The 18,761-nt window shown below is 43.6% G+C and overlaps 1 pseudogene; it reads left to right on the plus strand.

The window, feature by feature from the left end:
• Positions 1 to 18,761, plus strand: part of LOC137562122 (zinc finger protein 850-like) — a 237,056-nt pseudogene that overhangs the window by 109,705 nt on the left and 108,590 nt on the right.

Below are 18,761 nucleotides of genomic sequence, written 5' to 3' on the forward strand. Positions count from 1 at the left end.
ACCAATTTCAATGAACATTTTTGTTGTAATATCACAGGATTATAATTTAGGATATATTTTAATTATAAAAGTTTCTTTTAAATATGCATTTCAGAAGCTTATATAGCTTCAGAGACCATGTACAGCAGTGATGGCTAACCTTGGCACTACAGCTGTGGTAAAACTACAAGTCCCATGAGACATTGCAATACCCTGACAGCTCTAAGCATAACTCGGGGAGGCAGAGGTATGATGGGATTTGTAGTTTTGTCACAGCTGGAGTGCCAAGGTTAGCCATCACTGATGTACAGTATACACACAGAAAGTAAATGTTTTTTGGTGATTTATTACAAAAAACTGCAGTCGAAAGTAAACTTTCACCAGCTAGTACACTAAAACCTAACAGATTTCTAAATATACTTTTACATTTTTTGCACAATAGACAGTAATTCTATAAGGATATCCTTTTAATCCATATTTTATTTACTGTTAAAGAACCTTTATCATGAAAAAAAAATGAAATCCATGTGTATGCATATTTATAAAATGTGCATTTATTAAAGTGTAAAATACCTTTAGAAATCTTTTTTTTTCTGCCACTGTTACGTGCTGTAGTTTGTAAAAATCTAACAGATCTGACAGATGTTGGACTAATCCATCTCCTCATAGGGGAATCTTATGTTTTTCTTTAATTTCAAAAGCACTAACTGGACAGCGGGTGCTCAGTCCAGCTACCAGTGTAGTGCACAACTATGTGGGGAGGCTGGTCAGCATCTTTGCTTATCTTCTTTTCCAGGGAATGCTTTTGTAAAGACTTCTAATAAGTATATGTACTTATTTATTTTTATTTTTTGAAATAGTGGTCCTTTAAGTTCCCTGGCATTTAATTTCTGCTGCATTTCTGTGCATAAAGTGATCCAATTTATTTTCATAACCCTTTCTGTACCCTTCTATCTCCAGTGTGTTACCTTCTGTTCCCCATGTGTCCTTTTCTGCCCTGTGTGTCCTCCTCTGCCCCACTGTTTATCTTATGCTACCCCCCATTTGTCCTTCCACTCCCCCCTCCACGGTGTACTATGCAAAGCAGCAGCATGGCTCACCTAATCAACAGCTTCAGCTGCAATCTGCTGAAGCCGGCACTAGAGGTGCAGTGAAGGAAAGGAGAGGTCTGTGATTGCAGCTGGAGCCGTTGATTAGGTGAGCCATGTTGCTGCTTCTCATAGTACACAGGAGGACACAAGGGAGGGGGGTTAGTGGAGGGTAAATAGGGGGCAGAGGAGAACAAATGAGGGTAGAGGAGGGCTCCTGGGCAGTATGCCTAGCACTGTGTCGGGTTTACCACTTTCAGCCCATTTCTCTTGCCCTACACAGAGTCAGGAGTCCCGCCCACGAGGTTAAGTTTATGATCTGTAAATGTGTCTTGCAATCTGTTACTTTCATTCATTGAACATGATTATCTATGATTTATTTCTATATGTGCACAGAGGTGTTTGGTTTCAGAAAATGTCATTTTAAAATTGATTTATTTTTGTCTTTTTGACTAATGGTGGGGGGAGTTAAAATAGTTTACATGCATGGGATTTTAAGTGATGTTTTAATGTGTTTTAAGTTTAATTCAATAAAACCTGAAATTTCTTTAGTATTTTGCTGTGCTGGAAATATAGTTTGCATTGTTATTCTATGAAATGGGCCTTTAGACTGATTGCCAAAGCATTTGTCTATTAAAAATACATGAAAACAGGGCTCACCAAACTGGTTTATCCCATTTATTCACTCAACAGAGCATACAAAAGTGTTTTGGGACAGAAGACTGAGCATCTGAGGAATGGAAAGTGGCCCAAAACCCTTGTGCCAGTCTTCCTGTACATTCTTTTCATTGAATAATTGCGATAGCCCCAATTTTCTGTTTTTTTCACTTGTATATCTGAGTGGTGGTGGTACAGGGGTGCTGCTTGGCCCAGGCGAATCAAGCAGGTGCTCCCCTACAGCAAGCAAAGCAGGTCATTTTGGCTCTAGCACTGCGTCTAACCTGGGCACCACCATAGACATAACGTTATGTCCGCGCAAGGGTAATTCAGTGATCTGATGATCGCTGGACACCAAATTACTTCTCACTCTGAGCTTCTATGACTCAGAGGGGGAATAGTAATTAATGCCACATGGAATTTGTGAGGCAGCAGGGAGAGCTGTGCGCTAAAATGTTTGGGCGGCAAAACACCATATATGCCACAGCAGGGGCCTCCCGTGCTGCCATTACTGCTCTGTCTGTTACTTGTATGGTTGCTGGTGCCTCCCCATCATTCATACACAGACCTCAGATCAGCAGTAATGTGAACAGAGGGAGGAGCGGCGCAGCGGAAGTGAGGCTTATTGCGCTATTTCTGTTAGTGAATCAACCCCCATCTGTGTCTATTATGATGATAATAGAAAAAAATAAAATATGCATATAACCATAACAGTAAACTCCATAGTGTTATCAGACTCATCATACATGCTCATGAAATATTGACTATGCTCCCAGTTCTACATTTTGCCTCCTAGAACATCAAGAACCGGCACTTATCAGTTTTACTAATCTGGTTAAGCTTTAAGACTCATTTTTAAACATATAATCGTTGTTTCCTTCCCACAAGAAAACGATTGCATTTCCATTGTGAGAGAGGTAATAGTTTCTCATATTCTCAGTTTGTATTCATTATTTGGATCACTTCTGAAATAGTTAGTGTTGTTTTGACACACCCTGCAAATTTGGTGATCCTAGCATGTATGGGGGCTTTGCTATTCACTGCTTAATTTATCAGCCATTGACATTTCTTTTTAACCACTTGAGGACCCACCCTTTACCCCCCCCTTAAGGACCAGCGCTGTTTTAGCTGATCTGTGCTGGGTGGGCTGTGCAGCCCCCAGCACAGATCAGGGTGCAGGCAGAGCGACCAGATCGCCCCCCTTTTTTCCCCATTAGGGGGATGATGTGCTGGGGGGGTGTAACGTGCAGTACATGCAGATTTGCACTGAATGCAGAATGTCACTTAATGTAGAAATACTGAAGACCAAACCAGGGATAAGGTGAAATAAAGTAAAGGTTTATTTACAAGGGCAGGATATATATACACACACATTTACACAAGTGATGCTGCAATTGGTGCATGAACATAAATACAAGTAAACTGTACAAGTAGCAATATGATTGCAAACTGGCAATACGGTTGCAGGCAAATGTCTTACGATCAGACATACAACAACCCAAATATAATATAATATATACAGTGTGCACACAGTGAACCCCGGACCCTGTCTAACTAAGCTAACTAACTAATATATATATACAGGATAATATACAATCAAGCGCAGGACATATGCAGCAGGCAATAGGTTAGTCAACAAGCCGAGATCAGATACCAGGACATCAAGCAATACAATCAGTGAGCAGAAGAATAGTCAGACAAAGCCAATATCATACACCAGGGAGTCAAACAATCAGGTAACAGGCAGACAGGTTACAGGTAACAGGAATCAGGTAACAGGAATCAGGTAACAGGACAAGTGACCAGAACACAGGCTCTAGGGCTATCCACATCAATGAACTAGCAAAGGTGTTCTGTTGGAGCTGGACTTATATACTGTGCAGAAAGGTCATGTGACATCTTCAAAGGCTGCAGAAACACAGTTCTTGAGTACAGAGACCTCTGCTGGTGGGCAGAGGGAACTTCAGGAGGACTGCAAAATGTTCTTGATGTGAGGAGACATCTGCTGGTGAACAGAGGAAGTCCATACAGTTCACAAACGTCACCAGCAGGAACAGATCAAGACAGTACCCCCCCTTGAGGAGCGGCCTCAGGACGCTCCACCAGACTACCAATTCACATCCACCTGGGTCCCAAGAAACATTGGGCGAAAAGGCAGACAGCAGACTGGAGACCGTCAGGCAACAAGGCAAGATGCACAGTAGTCTGAAGAACATCAGGAAGGACCAGGAATCAGAGGTCATCAGGAACGGCAGCAGGCAGGACCAGGAACCAGATGTCATCAGAAACGGAAGCAGGCATGACCAGGAACCAGATATCAGGAAAGGCAGCAGGCAGAACCAGGAAGCAGATGTCATCAAGCAGGGCAGTGGACTAGACACCAGCAGGAAGGACAGCATGTAAACAAGTCTCCAGCAAAACAGCTCAATAGTATATCCCCACCAGGACAATCGATTTGGCTTTAGCAGAGGTCTGCAAAACTGGGCTTTGTTGTCAGAAGTCTGTAGGAACTGAGGAACAACAAAAGTCTGAGGGTGGGCATCAACAAGAGTCTTTAGAGGGTGGGCATCAGACAAGGTAGCAACAGGCTGGGTAGTTTCAGAGAGAGTGGCAACAGGCTGGCTAGCTTCAGGCAGGGTGGCAACAGGTTGGCTAGCTTCAGGCAGGGTGGCAACAGGCTGGCTGGCTTCAGGCAGGGTGGCAACAGGCTGGCTAGTTTCAGGGGTCTGGACCATTAGTTGAGCGCTTGGCTGGGCCGTTGGCTGAGCACCTTGCTGGGCCGTTGGCTGAGCACCTGGCTGGACCGTTGGTAGACACCCCAATACAGTCTGTGCAAGCTGAAACATATCCTGTGCGGGCTGGAGCAAAACCTGTGCGGGCTGAAGCAAAGTCTGTGCGGGCTGAAGCAAAGTCTGTGCGGGCTGAAGCAAAACCTGTGCGGGCTGAAGCAAAACCTGTGCGGGCTGAAGCAAAACATGTGCGGGCTGAAGCAGACCTTTCGCTGTACCTGTTGGCAGAGATGCAGCTGGACAGGAGGGCAGACTTACTGCTGGACTGGTTGGCAAAGATGCAGCTGCACAAGATGGTAAAGATGTAGCTGGGCAGGATAGTAAACTTTCTGCTGGACCTGGTGACAGAGATGCAGCTGGACAGGCTGGCAAACTAGTTGACAGTGGCTGGAGCGAAGTGCTGTCCCTTGCAGACTTGGCAAGAGTTATAGACTGTGTAGACATATCAGAAGTTGTAGTTGGCAGAGATCTGGCAGGAATAGATGAAGTTAACCACTGCTGTGCCGAAAGTAAGAAGACTGTGAGCTGAAGACAGGTTTCTGCAAGCTGGATGCAAAGTTCTGCTGGCAGGATGCAAGAGTCTGCAGACGGCTGGAAGCAAGATTCTGTAGACGGCTGTATGCAAAGTTCTGTAGACGGCTGTATGCAAAGTTCTGTAGACGGCTGTATGCAAAGTTCTGTAGACGGCTGGATGCAAAGGTCTGCAGGAGGCTGGATGCAAAGGTCTGCAGGAGGCTGGATGCAAGAGTCTGCAGGAGGCTGGATGCAAGAGTCTGCAGGAGGCTGGATGCAAGAGTCTGCAGGAGGCTGGATGCAAGAGTCTGCAGGAGGCTGGATGCAAGAGTCTGCAGGAGGCTGGATGCAAGAGTCTGCAGGAGGCTGGATGCAAGAGTCTGCAGGAGGCTGGATGCAAGAGTCTGCAGGAGGCTGGATGCGAGGTTCTGCAGGAGGCTGAATGCGAGGTTCTGCAGGAGGCTGAATGCGAGGTTCTGCAGGTGGCTGGAGGCAAGAGTCTGCAGGAGGCTGGATGAGAGGTTCTGCAGCAGGCTGGATGAGAGGTTCTGCAGCAGGCTGGATGAGAGGTTCTGCAGCAGGCTGGATGAGAGGTTCTGCAGCAGGCTGGATGAGAGGTTCTGCAGCAGGCTGGATGAGAGGTTCTGCAGCAGGCTGGATGAGAGGTTCTGCAGCAGGCTGGATGAGAAGTTCTGTAGGCGGCCGGAGGCAAGAGTCTGCAGGAAGCTGGGTGCAAGAGTCTGCAGGCGGCTGGAAGCAAGAGTCTGCAGGCGGCTGGAAGCAAGAGTCTGCAGGTGGCTGGAGGCAAGGTTCTGCAGGCTTTGGTGTCAAAGTTTGTAAGGTGATTCCACCTGGATCTGGTGCAACAGGTAGTGAATGGTGAATAGATGAGGTTGGAAAGTATTTCCGTTTATTCTTTGCTTTCTTGACGGTTTTCAAAGCGAGAACAGGCTCTTGGTATGTAACTGGATACTGCTTTAACCAAGGTGTAGATCTTTTTGCAGTCTGAAGGGGAACTGACTTGTGATTAGAAGCAAGTTTAACTTTAGCCACTGAGCACTGTGTGAGCTGCGCGAGCGGCTGCTTCCTGATTAATTAGCCTGCAGCCGGCGACGCTAAACTGCGTCGCTGGTCCTGCAGCTGCCACTTTGCCGACGCACGTTATGAGTGTGCGGTCGGCAAGTGGTTAAAAACATTAAAAAGCATTTACATAAAATACATATAATTTTTTTTTTTTACTATTTAGCCATTGATTTCCCTCCACTATGCCACTGTCTGGGTTTTTAGACACTTTGTACTGTTTTTTTTAAAGAAATCCTGGTGGCAGAGATGCCCTGAAGGTTCTAGAGGTTCACCTGCCATCATTGGGGCTCGCTGCGGACAGTGGATTCACAAATTGTTGCAATAAAATGTACGATCTGCAAGTGTTCTTTTAGGATGCTTGTCCATCACTACCTAGGGAGTAAGTTTATATCTCTGCAGGTGACAGTTATAGTGTGGCTATATGCACCCTAAGGCTTAGCTGTTCCAGAAATGTAAATCTACTTGTTACTTTGCATGAGCAGTGCATAAATTAAATGCAGAGTGTTCTTTTCTTATTGCTGGCATTAGACACAGCTCTCCAGTAGAGAAAGGAGGAGGAATTTGTAGCTCTTAAACGTTTCTTTATTCAGTTTATATGCAGATGTTGTTTCCCCAAACAAGCTCAGGTGGAGCGTGTATGTAAAATAGACATTCACCACATACTGGGAACTGTAGTGTCTCAATGGATCCTTAGTGAATGTAAATAAACAAGACCTTTGTGTGTGATAGTGTAAAGCTCTCACTTGAAGTGAATTCTTAAGGCCCATACACACGTCGGATTTTTCCGAACGACGGGTCGTTTGAACGTCCCATCGTTCAGTCGTCCGCACGCCAAATCGGGCGTGTGTACAGTCCGTCATTCGGGTGATAAGACTGATTTTGAGCGATCCGCCAGGCGGAAAGTTTTCTCCTAGGTGATATTTTCAAACTTGTCAATAAAATTAATTTTACACCCCCAGCAAGCAAAAAAATACTTGCTTTTCATGGATGCGCCTCAGCGTCCAGGATTTCGTCGATGAGTGCAGACTTATTGATTTTACAGATTGCGTTGCGATATTGTCTTTGAACCGACAGTTGATATGTGTGTATACTGTATGCCTCTGAGGAAGCGGTCTTTGGCCGTGAAACACGTGTCAGGCAGTCCTTTTTTATGATGTGGAGTCCTGTATTGGTTTGTGTACTTACTTGTCCGCAATCTTGAAGAAATTTGAAAATTGAAGAATAAAAGACTCATTGTTCACTTAAAACCCCGTCATATATTTTTTGTGGATTGTATCTGATATTGTATAAGGGGTGGAACTACACTACTGTATTTTAAGTGATCTTGTATTGCTTAAGCAAAAAAATACGCCAAATAATTTTGATCAAACTTTTTCACCTACATTTTGGTAGTTTTTCCATTGCAAAGTGCTGAAAATGTATTCTAAATCGTAGATGAAAAATTATCTCCTAGGAGATAACCCAGGAGCAAAAGTTAATCGCATATGGGCCCATGAGTTCTTTTGGCAGATAGATGGCTCAATAGATAATTTCCGACAGATTTTCTGATCGATTTTCTGATTGAAGTAAATGGAAATCGATTGGAAAATCGATTGACCAGTAAATCTGCTGAATAACTCATTGTGTATTTCATTAGGGCTTGTGCACACTTCCAAAGCATGTTGCCTGTTGGAGATGAGCACCTGATCCCCTTGGGGAATATTACCGAGCTGGGCTGCACAAACGTGTGTCAGCTGTGCTATGGGGGTGGGTGGGCAATAAAGGGACGACAAGCAGAGCAATGCATGACATTACACAATGGGAGATTATAACAAAAAGATATTAACAATAACATTTGTTACATAATTCAACAATACAGCTTAACCCAACCCTACTCTCGCACAGAACCCTTCCCTGGTGGTGCCGAAAGCTAACCACTCCCCCAGGTGGTGCCGAACCCTATAGCCCCCCCCCCGATAGTGCCTAACCTTAACCAACCCCCTGGAGGTGCCTAACCCTAACCCCCAGGTGGTGCCCAACACTAACCATCCCGCCCGGTGTTGCCTAACCCTAACCACTCCCCTGGTGGTGCCAAACCCTAACCACCCCCCGGTGGTGCCTAACCTTAACCAACCCCCTGGAGGTGCCTAACCCTAACCACCCCACTGGAGGTGCCTAACCCTAAACATTCCCCCTGCAGAAACACCCTTTTACACATAGTAATGATAATATGCTGGATAACGTAAAATCTGTACATACAAACAAGTAATATGACAAAAACTATAACATTGCAAGCTTCTAAAATGATTGATAACATACTTCAAAAACTTTAATGTTTTAATGTTGTTAATGATATTTATGGGTCACCCTTTTTCTGCTTTTTTTCGCTGCATTAACGATAATTGCATTAGAGTCCATGGCGGCACCCTTTTCCTCCACTAGCTGCCGGTACCCTTTTTTCCTGCTACCTTTTCCCCTGGAGAAGTCGGACTATTTGCTTGATAGTCTGTGACACCTGTAAGACTATTTAGAATCCACTCTGCCCTCTCTATCTCCCACTTCCAACCACAGAAACAGGAGAGGCCATTGCTCCAGATTTTTGGACAAAAAGTTTAAGTTTCCAAAGTGCCTGGAGGCTTTATATGGTGAACATATTTGTATTGTTTTATCATGTTCCCTGGCAGTGGAAATAGACATTTCATTTACCGGAAATTTAGATTTTTAGTTCTGCTGTCAGTTGCGGATGTCGACTATAAGTTTATTAATGTAGATATGTAATACTATGAGGGCAGCAGTGACTCCTACCTTTTTGGCCATTCCACATTCTTTCAAGACACAGAAAACCAACAGCTCAACATTTCACCTACAAAAGCCTGGCACGGCACTCCTGGTCCAGATCATTATTTTATGTTTGTGGCAGATGAATACATCATGAGGCACTACCGCTCCTGTAACCTCACAGTGATGAAAACAGTGGTGGGGGATTTTTTAGAGATTTTTTTATTGAGTTTTTTTTTCAAAAAGAGGAAACATTAATCAAAACAATCCACTAGCAATCCAGTGACATCTTACATCAGCCATCATATGTGACACAAGTTACAAATAGTTTCCATTAAGGAAGGTTCAAACACATAACATACAAGTAAACACTGTAAGCTATATCAGCATATGAGCAAGTTACAAATAAGGTAATTCAAGTTTGGAGGTCAGGGATAATGGTATTAATATCCAGGTGGGGGATAACTGTATAAGATAATTCCAAGCACATATTTCATATATTATCCAATTTAGTCAATTGAGCTCTAGACTGATATGTAAGTTTATAAAGGGTTAAGCTGGCATTTCCCACATTATTACAATCACATAATGGCCTCAATTCACTCAGCAGTTTAGACTAGTCTACTGATGGTTTTTAGTCTACTGATGGTTTGGTGTAAATCAGTTGCATCAAGAGGGAATTCACTAATAATTACCGAATGTTTTAGACCTGTTTTAGACCTGGTCTAAAACATTTGGTAATTAGATCGGTAAAGCAGGGGAAATTATTAAAAGAAGCAATTCACAAACAAATAGCTATGACTGACATCCTTCTCCTCTGATGAGCTCTCATCTGGATACAATTAAACTCCTGCATAATTAATTCAAAAGGTTCCATCCTCATGTCTAAAATACCTCACAGAATTACTGTACTGACAGAAATCAGCTGGTTTGATCTCTGTCAGAAAAAGTGGGCGCAGTTACTCCTTGTTTGCCTTTGTGAATTGCATCTTTTGATCATTTCCCCTGCTTTACAGGCCTAATTACCAAATGTTTTAGAGCAGGTCTAAAAACAGGTCAAAAACATTACACCAAACCATCAGTAGACTAAAAACCATCAGTAGACTAGTCTAAACTACTTAGTGAATTGAGGCCAATGTAGGGCTAGGGAACACTGTTTCCATTTTGACTCTCTTGCATAGAATAGAATGATCCTGATAAGCACCATTTTATACCACAGGCAATATCTCCCAGCATGCCTAGCACGCAGAATTTAAAGGGTACCCGAGGTGACATGTGACATGATAAGATAAACATGTGTATATACAGTGCAAAACACATTAACAACAAGGCTGTTTTAGTTTCTTTTATTTTGCTGCCTGATGGCTAGTTCACAGAGCTCAGTTGCGTTCCAGAATATCTCTGCATGTCAACTCACTGCCCATACAATTCTATGGGGCTGTTCACAGATCTGCTTTGTAACGGATCATGTTATTCCGATTTTAGTGATTTATACCAAAGCCCCCATAGATGCTTGAATCACCAAATTTGCAGGGTTTGCTAAGGAGTACTCTGGGAACAAGAGGAAAAAAAAAGATTTTTTTTTTCAAAAAGATCTTATAATTTTTGAGAATATAGATTTTGAATATTTCAAAAGAAAAAAAATGTTTTTAGAGTCAGCAAAACAACATTTTGCAGCAGCATTCAGAATGTCATTGCTCTGGGGCTTGCCATACTTAGTACAGGAAGTCCAGGGCTGGGAATGGGATAGACGTGTGTGGCCCTGTCTGTCATCAAGGCAGGGATCAATGCATCTCCGTCAATTCATCGGGTATTGAGATGATGGCACTGGATCATTTCTGAGGATGCTGTCAAGTGAATAATGAAAGGAAAGTTATGGTTAATTAAGATCATTAAAGGACTTTTTTATGGTTGCCTTTTTACTTTGTTTTAAAGGGGAACTGAAGAGAGAGGTATATGGAGGCTGTCATGTTTATTTCCTTTTAGACAATACCAGTTGCCTGGCAGCCCTGCTGATCCTCTGCCTCTAATACTATTAGCCATAGCCCCTGAACAAGAATGCAGCAGATCAGGTGTTTCAGTGGTTCATATTTATAAGTCTGATCTGACAAGACTAGCTGCATGCTTGTTTCTGGTTTTAATCAGATACTACTGCAGAGAAATAGACCAGCAGGGCTGCCAGGCAACTGGTATTGATTAAAAGTAAATAAACATGACAGCCTCCATATACCTCTCTCTTCAGTTCCCCTTTAAGTCTTTGTGAAAATGTTCAGAGTGTGGGAAATATTTTGGCGATAAAGGAAACCTTGTCAAGCATGAGAGAACTCAAACTGGTGAGAAACCATATTCGTGTACTGAGTGTGGGAAATGTTTTGCACAGAAATTCCAACTTGTTACACATGAGAGATCACACACTACTGAGAAGCCCTTTTTATGTGCTGAGTGTGGGAAATGTTTTGCTCACAAATCAGAGCTTGTTTTACATGGCGGCTTTCACACTGGGAATACACCCTATTCATGTTCTGAGTGTGGGAAATTTCTTGGGCCTAAATCACTGATGGTCAGACATGAGACGTCTCACACTGGTGAGAAGCACTATTCATGTGGTGAGTGTGGGAAATGTTTTTGTACAGAAATCAATTCTTGTCACATACGAGAGGTCAGGGCCGGTTCACACTTGTTGCTAATGTATCCCTATGGGATCATTCTCACTGCAGTATTTGCGATTTGCATAAATCACAAACATGCTGCATGCAGCGCTTTGGGGGATGATTGCAATGTGATTCACATTCTGTTGAATGGGAATCACAACGCAAATTACAGCAAAATTGCAATGAAAAATAGCAATCGTGTTTGCAATCGCGATTTGCGTTCAGAGTGTGAACTAGCCCTCACACACTGGTGAGAGGCCCTATGCATGTGCTGAGTGTGGGAAATGTTTTGGTCAGGAAGAAATCCTTATAATACATGAAAGATCTCACACTGGTGAGAAGACCAATTCATGTTCTGAGTGTGGGAAATGTTTTGCCCAGAAATCAGACCTTGTCACACATGAGAGATCACACACTGGTGAGAGGCCCTATCCATGTTCTGAGTGTGGGAAATGCTTTGTTTCAATTTGCATTCAGAGTGTGAACTATCCCTCTCACACTGGTGAGAGAGTGGGGGAAATGATTTGCACAGAAATCAGTTATTGTCACACATGAAAAGTCACGCACTGGTGAGAAGCCCTATTCATGCACTAAGTGTGGGTAATGTTTTGGTCATAAACAATACCTAGTCATACATGAGAGATCTCACACTGGCGAGAAGCCCTGTTCATGGTCTGAGAGTGGGAAATGATTGGAAGCAAATCAAACCTTGTCATGCATAAGAAATATCACAGTGGTGAAAAGCCCTATCCATGTTCTGAGTGTGGGAAATGTTTGACCAGAAATCAGACCTTGTCACACCTGAGAGATCAAACACTGGTGAGAAGCCCTATCCATGAGCTGAGTGTGGGAAATGCTGTACAAAACATTTCCCACACTCAGCACATGAAGGTGGTTGCTCACCAGTGTGAGTTCTCTCACGTTTGATAAGGTTTCTTTTATCACCAAAATATTTCCCACACTCATTTCCACAAAGACTTAAAATGAAATAAAAAGGTAACCACAAAAAAGTCCTATAACCATTTTCACCTTTTGGACATAGCTGCTACGTCCTAAAGGCTGCTACTATGCTACTGTGTGCTTCGTTAGCCCGGAGATCAATAAATGGGAATGCAGTTCCCTTCATTGATCTAAGTCACCATTAGAAAGACCGATGGCTTCTTTCAGAAGCCGTGATCTTTCTAAAGGAAAAAAAAGTTTCCCGTCCTCCCTTCACATCCTGTAAGCGAGAGTGCTTGCTTACAGGGCTAAAAACAAACATTTTGACTGTGGCCATCTTGTGGACAAATAGTAAAACTACATCTACATACATTTTTTTTAAATAAATACAATTTTTCACATTTAAAATTAACTGTTCACCCTCCACACTCCAAAAAATACATAAATATTTTTTTTAATAAAAAATAAAAATGCAATTAAAAAAAATAGTTATCTAAGGGTCTGAACTTTTTTAATATGCATGTGAAGAGGGTATATTACTATTATTTTTTTAATTATAAGCTTGTAAATAGTGAAATATTGGTGGCATACATTGTAATATGGACAAATGTTACATGGTGTAATAACCGAAACAAATGGGGAAATAAAATATGTGGATTTTAACTATGGTAACATGTATTATTTTAAAGCTAAAATAGATGAAAACTGAGAAATATTTTTTTTTCATTTTGTTTCTTAATATTCCCTTTAAAATGCATGTAGGAAAAATAATTCTTAGCAAAATGTACCACCCAAAGAAAGCCTAATTAGTGGTGGAAAAACAAGATATAGATCAATTGATTGTGATAATTAGTGATAAAGTTATTGGCGAATGAATAGGAGGTGAAAATTGCTCGGATGCATAAGGTGAAAAACGACTGAAGACTGAAGTGGTTAATGGTCTTAATTAACCATAAATACTTACCTTTCATTATTCGCATGACAGTGTCCTCAGAAATGATCCAGTGCCATATCCTCTTGATACCCGATGAATGATGGAGAATCCCTGCCCTGATGATGGATGGACAGTACCACACACATTGATCCCATTCCCAGCCCTGGACTTGCTATACTAAGTATGGCAAGCCCCAGAGCAATGACATTCTGAGTTATGCTGCAGAATGTCACTTTGCTGACTTTAAAAAACATTTTTTCTTTGAAATATTCAAAATCGATATTCTCAAAAACTACAAGGTCTTTTTGAAAGATGTTTTTTTTTTCCTTTTGTTCCCACAGTTCTCCTTAACATACCCTGCAAATTTGGTTTTGGTAATTCTAGAATGTTTGTGGGCTTTGCTATTAAGCACTGAAGTTGGCAACCTTTGAGTTCAATGCTAAATATGAACGCAAACTTTTACCATGAAAATTTGCTGTAAAATGTGCATAGTCATTATTTGCCAGGAACTGTTCATCTGGCAAACGTTTCTGCCATCCCTTTGTGTATGTTGTCCCTGTGTTTGCATAAGTTTCCCCAGTTGCAGTACTCCAGTTTCCTCCCACATCTCACATACATACACAGATAGGATGAGAGGCCTTTGCTGTCCTTCACAATAATTGGAGCATTGTAAAATGACCGACATGCTGAGAATACACCATGAGTTTTTTCAGCAGATAGATGGCTGGATAGATAATTTTCGACAGGTTTGATCTGATTTTGATCATTTTTCTGATCGATTTTCCCATAGAAGTGAATTGAAATAGATCGGAAAATCAATCAGAAAATCAATCGGAAAAACTATCAGAAAATTGATTGGAAAGTAAATCTGCCAAAAAAAAACCTCATTGCGTATTCCCAGGATTAGTTTATCTACTATGGTTCTGTAAACACTCGTAACCAGCACACATTAAAGCACCTCATACCTCCACCAAGGTTGGGTTGGGATAAATGGGCATGGTCCTCACCACTCCCCTTCTGCCTCCTACTCCATTTCTGCCACTCTCCCAGCAAGTCCACACAGAAAGGAGAATGTGCTTAAGACAGGCCACTAGGAATCCCTCAAACATCCACCTTGCCAGGCAGTGCTGAAAGCAGTGGCGGATCTAGAGGGGTGCAGGCATGGCTAGTGCCATGGGCGACAGTGCACCATGGGCGCCATGCCTGCCCCCATGCTGCCCACCACCTCCGCATCTTGTGCCGCCCGTTCCAGATGCCTCCGGTCCCCTGCGCCCCTCCCCTTCCATGGGGGCCATGCTGCCAGCCACCTCCACAATTCGCATCTTGTGCCTCCCGCCTCGGTGCTCGATGCCTCTGGTCTCCCGTGCCCCCACCTGCTGTTTCTCTGTCCCTACTATCAGACTTTAGATTAGCGGCAAGAGGAGAGACAGAGTACGCACACCGTCTACCCGTCGCGTCACATGCGGAAGTGACGTCATCAGTCACTTCCTACATTTGAAGTGCATTGGGAAGGAAGTGTGCACCCTCTCTGTCTCTCTTCTTGCCGCTAATCTAAAGACTGATAGCAAGGAAAGAGAAATGGCAGGCGGGGGCACGGTAGACCGGAGGGATCGAGTACCAGGAGATGCAAGATGCAGAGGTGATGACATGGGGGATGCAGTAGTGCTGGGGGGGGCGCAAACTCGGTGTTTGCCATGGGCGCTATACAGCCTTGATACGCCTCTGGCTGAAAGTGCTTTCCTGCAACTGCTTTCCTTCAGGGACAGAAGACCCACTGCCCAAGACGCTCTTTGATCACTCCACCACACAAGTAATCTGTTGGAATTTAATTTTTTTTAACAAAAAATTCTGGATATTTATACTAATTGATATACACATATATTTTTAACAATTGCAATAATAGTTCCCCTTGTGATAGTTGGCACCAAGCCACACTGCAACTGTTCTTGCTCACCCCCCCTCCCTCCCACACACACGCACACACACACACACACACACACGCACACACACTGCAACTCAGGTCCTCCATCCTTGGGCCTAATATTTCCAACACTTCTAGACAGCTTTAGGAATGGAATTATTTCATGATATCATCCAGTGATGCCGCCACTGTGAACTGAATCATTCATTGTGATGACCCGGATGATTCGACTCACAAAAAAGATCTGGATCAAATGAAGGATTCATTCATGATCCGGACAACACTACCTACGAGTCCAGGTTACGTCACCACAGTGCAGTGAATATTAATTAGCCATGTGGCTAGTCACTGAGCAAGTGCAAGCAGTTTAACACAGCTAAAGCCCAGTATAACGCACAGCATGCTGCACTTTCATTCAACTTATAGCGCTTCTAATCAGCAGGGGGGCAGTTCTGCATGATAATTAGAAGATTCCTAAATCCTACTTAACAGTGGCAGTTTAGCATGAATTTCTAGAACAGCACTACAGTTAAGAACAGTGCAAACCCATCCCTAAACTGCCACAGATTAAGAAGTGCTTCATAGCACTTCTACAGCTTGTGCAGCAATGTAGACTTGACATGATTTGTGAATTGCTCCTCCTCCCTGCTGCCAGGTGTCCTGTGAAGCTGTTCTGTGCTTAACCATTCCAGTGCTGGACATTGATGCAATACAGCAGATGTATTGGTTACCTCAGCAACAGCAATCTCTCTCACACACTTCACTGTCTAAGAAACCTTCCTAACTCCTCCTATTTTACCCCAGTTTAAGAAGGAAACTGCACTATCTAGTGATTTCTTAAGATGTCTGAGACAGTTCTGCATGGATTTCTAAAAACCTACCAATATTTTTTCTCAGACACTCTTAATCAATGGCCTCAATTCACTAAGCTTATCTCCTGTCTTTAATATCGTTTCTAGAGTTATCACCATGGTGATGAGGCATGTTGTATTCAGGAAACATTTTACCTCAAGCAAACCTAAAGTTAACTCTTCTGTCTTTAGTTTAACTCTTCAATCCTTAAAATAACTCCAGAAGTTAAAGACAGGCTGTTAATTAACTGCGTGTAAAAAAAATACAGAGGAGGTAAATTAACTACAAAGGAGGTAATTTAACTACAGAGGAGGTAACTTAAGGAATGAAGAGATAAGATCACTCTCTCACTGTGTGGTGGCAAGTTATCTCTTGCCTTATTATTAGTGTTGGGTGAACACCTGGATGTTCGGGTTCGCGAACGTTCCCCGAACATGGCCGCGATGTTCGGGTGTTCGCGCCGAACTCCGAACATAATGCAAGTCAATGGGGACCCGAACTTTCGTGCTTTGTAAAGCTTCCTTACATGGTACATACCCCAAATTTGCAGGGTATGTGCACCTTGGGAGTGGGTACAAGAGGAAAAAAAACATTTGAAAAAGAGCTTATAGTTTTTGAGAAAATTGATTGTAAAGTTTCAAAGGAAAAACTGTCTTTTAAATGTGGAAAATGTAAAAATGTAATACAGATAAGAATTTCCAGGAAAAGGGACCGGTAACGCTAACCCAGCAGCAGCACACGTGATGGAACAGGAGGAGGGCGGCGCAGGAGGAGAAGGCCACGCTTTGAGACACAACAACCCAGGCCTTGCATGAGGACAAGAAGCGTGCGGATAGCAAATAGCAATGCATTTTGCCGCCATGCAGTCATAAATGTAATACAGATAAGAGGTTCCGTAAAAAGGGACCGGCAATGCTAACCCAGCAGCAGCACACGTGATGGAACAGGAGGAGGCGCAGGAGGAGAAGGCCACGCTTTGAGACACAACAACCCAGGCCTTGCATGAGGACAAGAAGTGTGCGGATAGCAATGCATTTTGCCGCCATGCAGTCATAAATGTAATACAGATGAGAGGTTCAATAAACAGGGACCGGAAACGCTAACCCAGCAGCAGCACACGTGATGAAACAGGAGGAGGGAAGCGCAGGAGGAGAAGGCCACGCTTTGAGACACAACAACCCAGGCCTTGCATGAGGACAAGAAGCGTGCGGATAGCAAATAGCAATGCATTTTGCCGCCATGCAGTCATAAATGTAATACATATAAGAGGTTCCGTAAAAAGGGACCGGCAACGCTAACCCAGCAGCAGCACACGTGATGGAACAGGAGGAGGCGCAGGAGGAGAAGGCCACGCTTTGAGACACAACAACCCAGGCCTTGGATGAGGACAAGAAGAGTGTGGATAGCAATGCATTTTGTCGCCATGCAGTCATAAATGTAATACAGATAAGAGGTTCAATAAACAGGGACCGGAAACGCTAACCCATCACAGATGTTCACTGTTCATGTTACTTGGTTGGGGTCCGGGAGTGTTGCGTAGTCGTTTCCAAATCCAGGATTGATTCATTTTAATTTGAGTCAGACGGTCTGCATTTTCTGTGGAGAGGCAGATACGCCAATCTGTGACGATGCCTCCGGCAGCACTGAAACAGCGTTCCGACATAACGCTGGCTGCCGGGCAAGCCAGCACCTCTATTGCGTACATTGCCAGTTCGTGTCAGGTGTGTAGCTTAGAGACCCAATAGTTGAAGGGTGCAGATGGATGGTTCAACACGGCTACGCCATCTGACATGTAGTCTTTGATCATCTTCTGCAGGCGAGCGGTGTTGTAGGTGGAACTGGGCGATTGCTGTTCTGTGGGCTGCTGCATGGGTGTCAGAAAATTTTGCCACTCCAAGGACACTGCCGATACCATTCCCTTGTGGGCACTAGCTGCAGCTTGCGTTCTTTGTTCCCCTCCTCGTCCTGGGTTTACGGAAGTCAGTCTGTCGGCGTGGAATTGGCTAGAGGAGGAGGATGTCAATCTCCTCTCTAATGTCTCCACAAGGGCCTGCTGGTATTCTTCCATTTTGACCTGTCTGACAGTTTCTCCAATGAGTTTGGGAACATTGTCTTTGTACCGTGGATCCAGAAGGGTATAAACCCAGTAATCCACGTCGTCCAGAATTTGAACAACGCGCGGGTCGCGTTCGATGCAGTCTAGCATGAATTGAGCCATGTCTGCCACAGTTCTAACAGAATCCTCATCATGTTCTTCTGAGCTTGACGCACCCTCATCATCATCACCAGCATCACGCCGTCGCCCACCTTCTTCCTCGTCTTCTTCTGCTGTCCATTCCCGCTGAATCATGGAAGTCTAACGTGCACCGCTCTGTCCCTCGGCAGTGGGGGCGTCCAAGTCCTGCTCCAACTCTAGCTGTTCCTCGTCCTCTTCTTTAGCATAGCTGCCGGGAGGACCAGCGTTTCCTGAGGCAGATTGCCTGATGTTGGTATCATCATCACGCTGATCGTTGTCCTCTTGAGATTCCCCCACTTGCATCCTGACTGCGGCTTCCTTGATCTGCAGCATTGATTTTTTCAGCAAACACAGCAGTGGTA

Source organism: Hyperolius riggenbachi, chromosome 3 (genome assembly GCF_040937935.1).
Source record: "Hyperolius riggenbachi isolate aHypRig1 chromosome 3, aHypRig1.pri, whole genome shotgun sequence".
NCBI classification, from domain to species: domain Eukaryota; kingdom Metazoa; phylum Chordata; class Amphibia; order Anura; family Hyperoliidae; genus Hyperolius; species Hyperolius riggenbachi.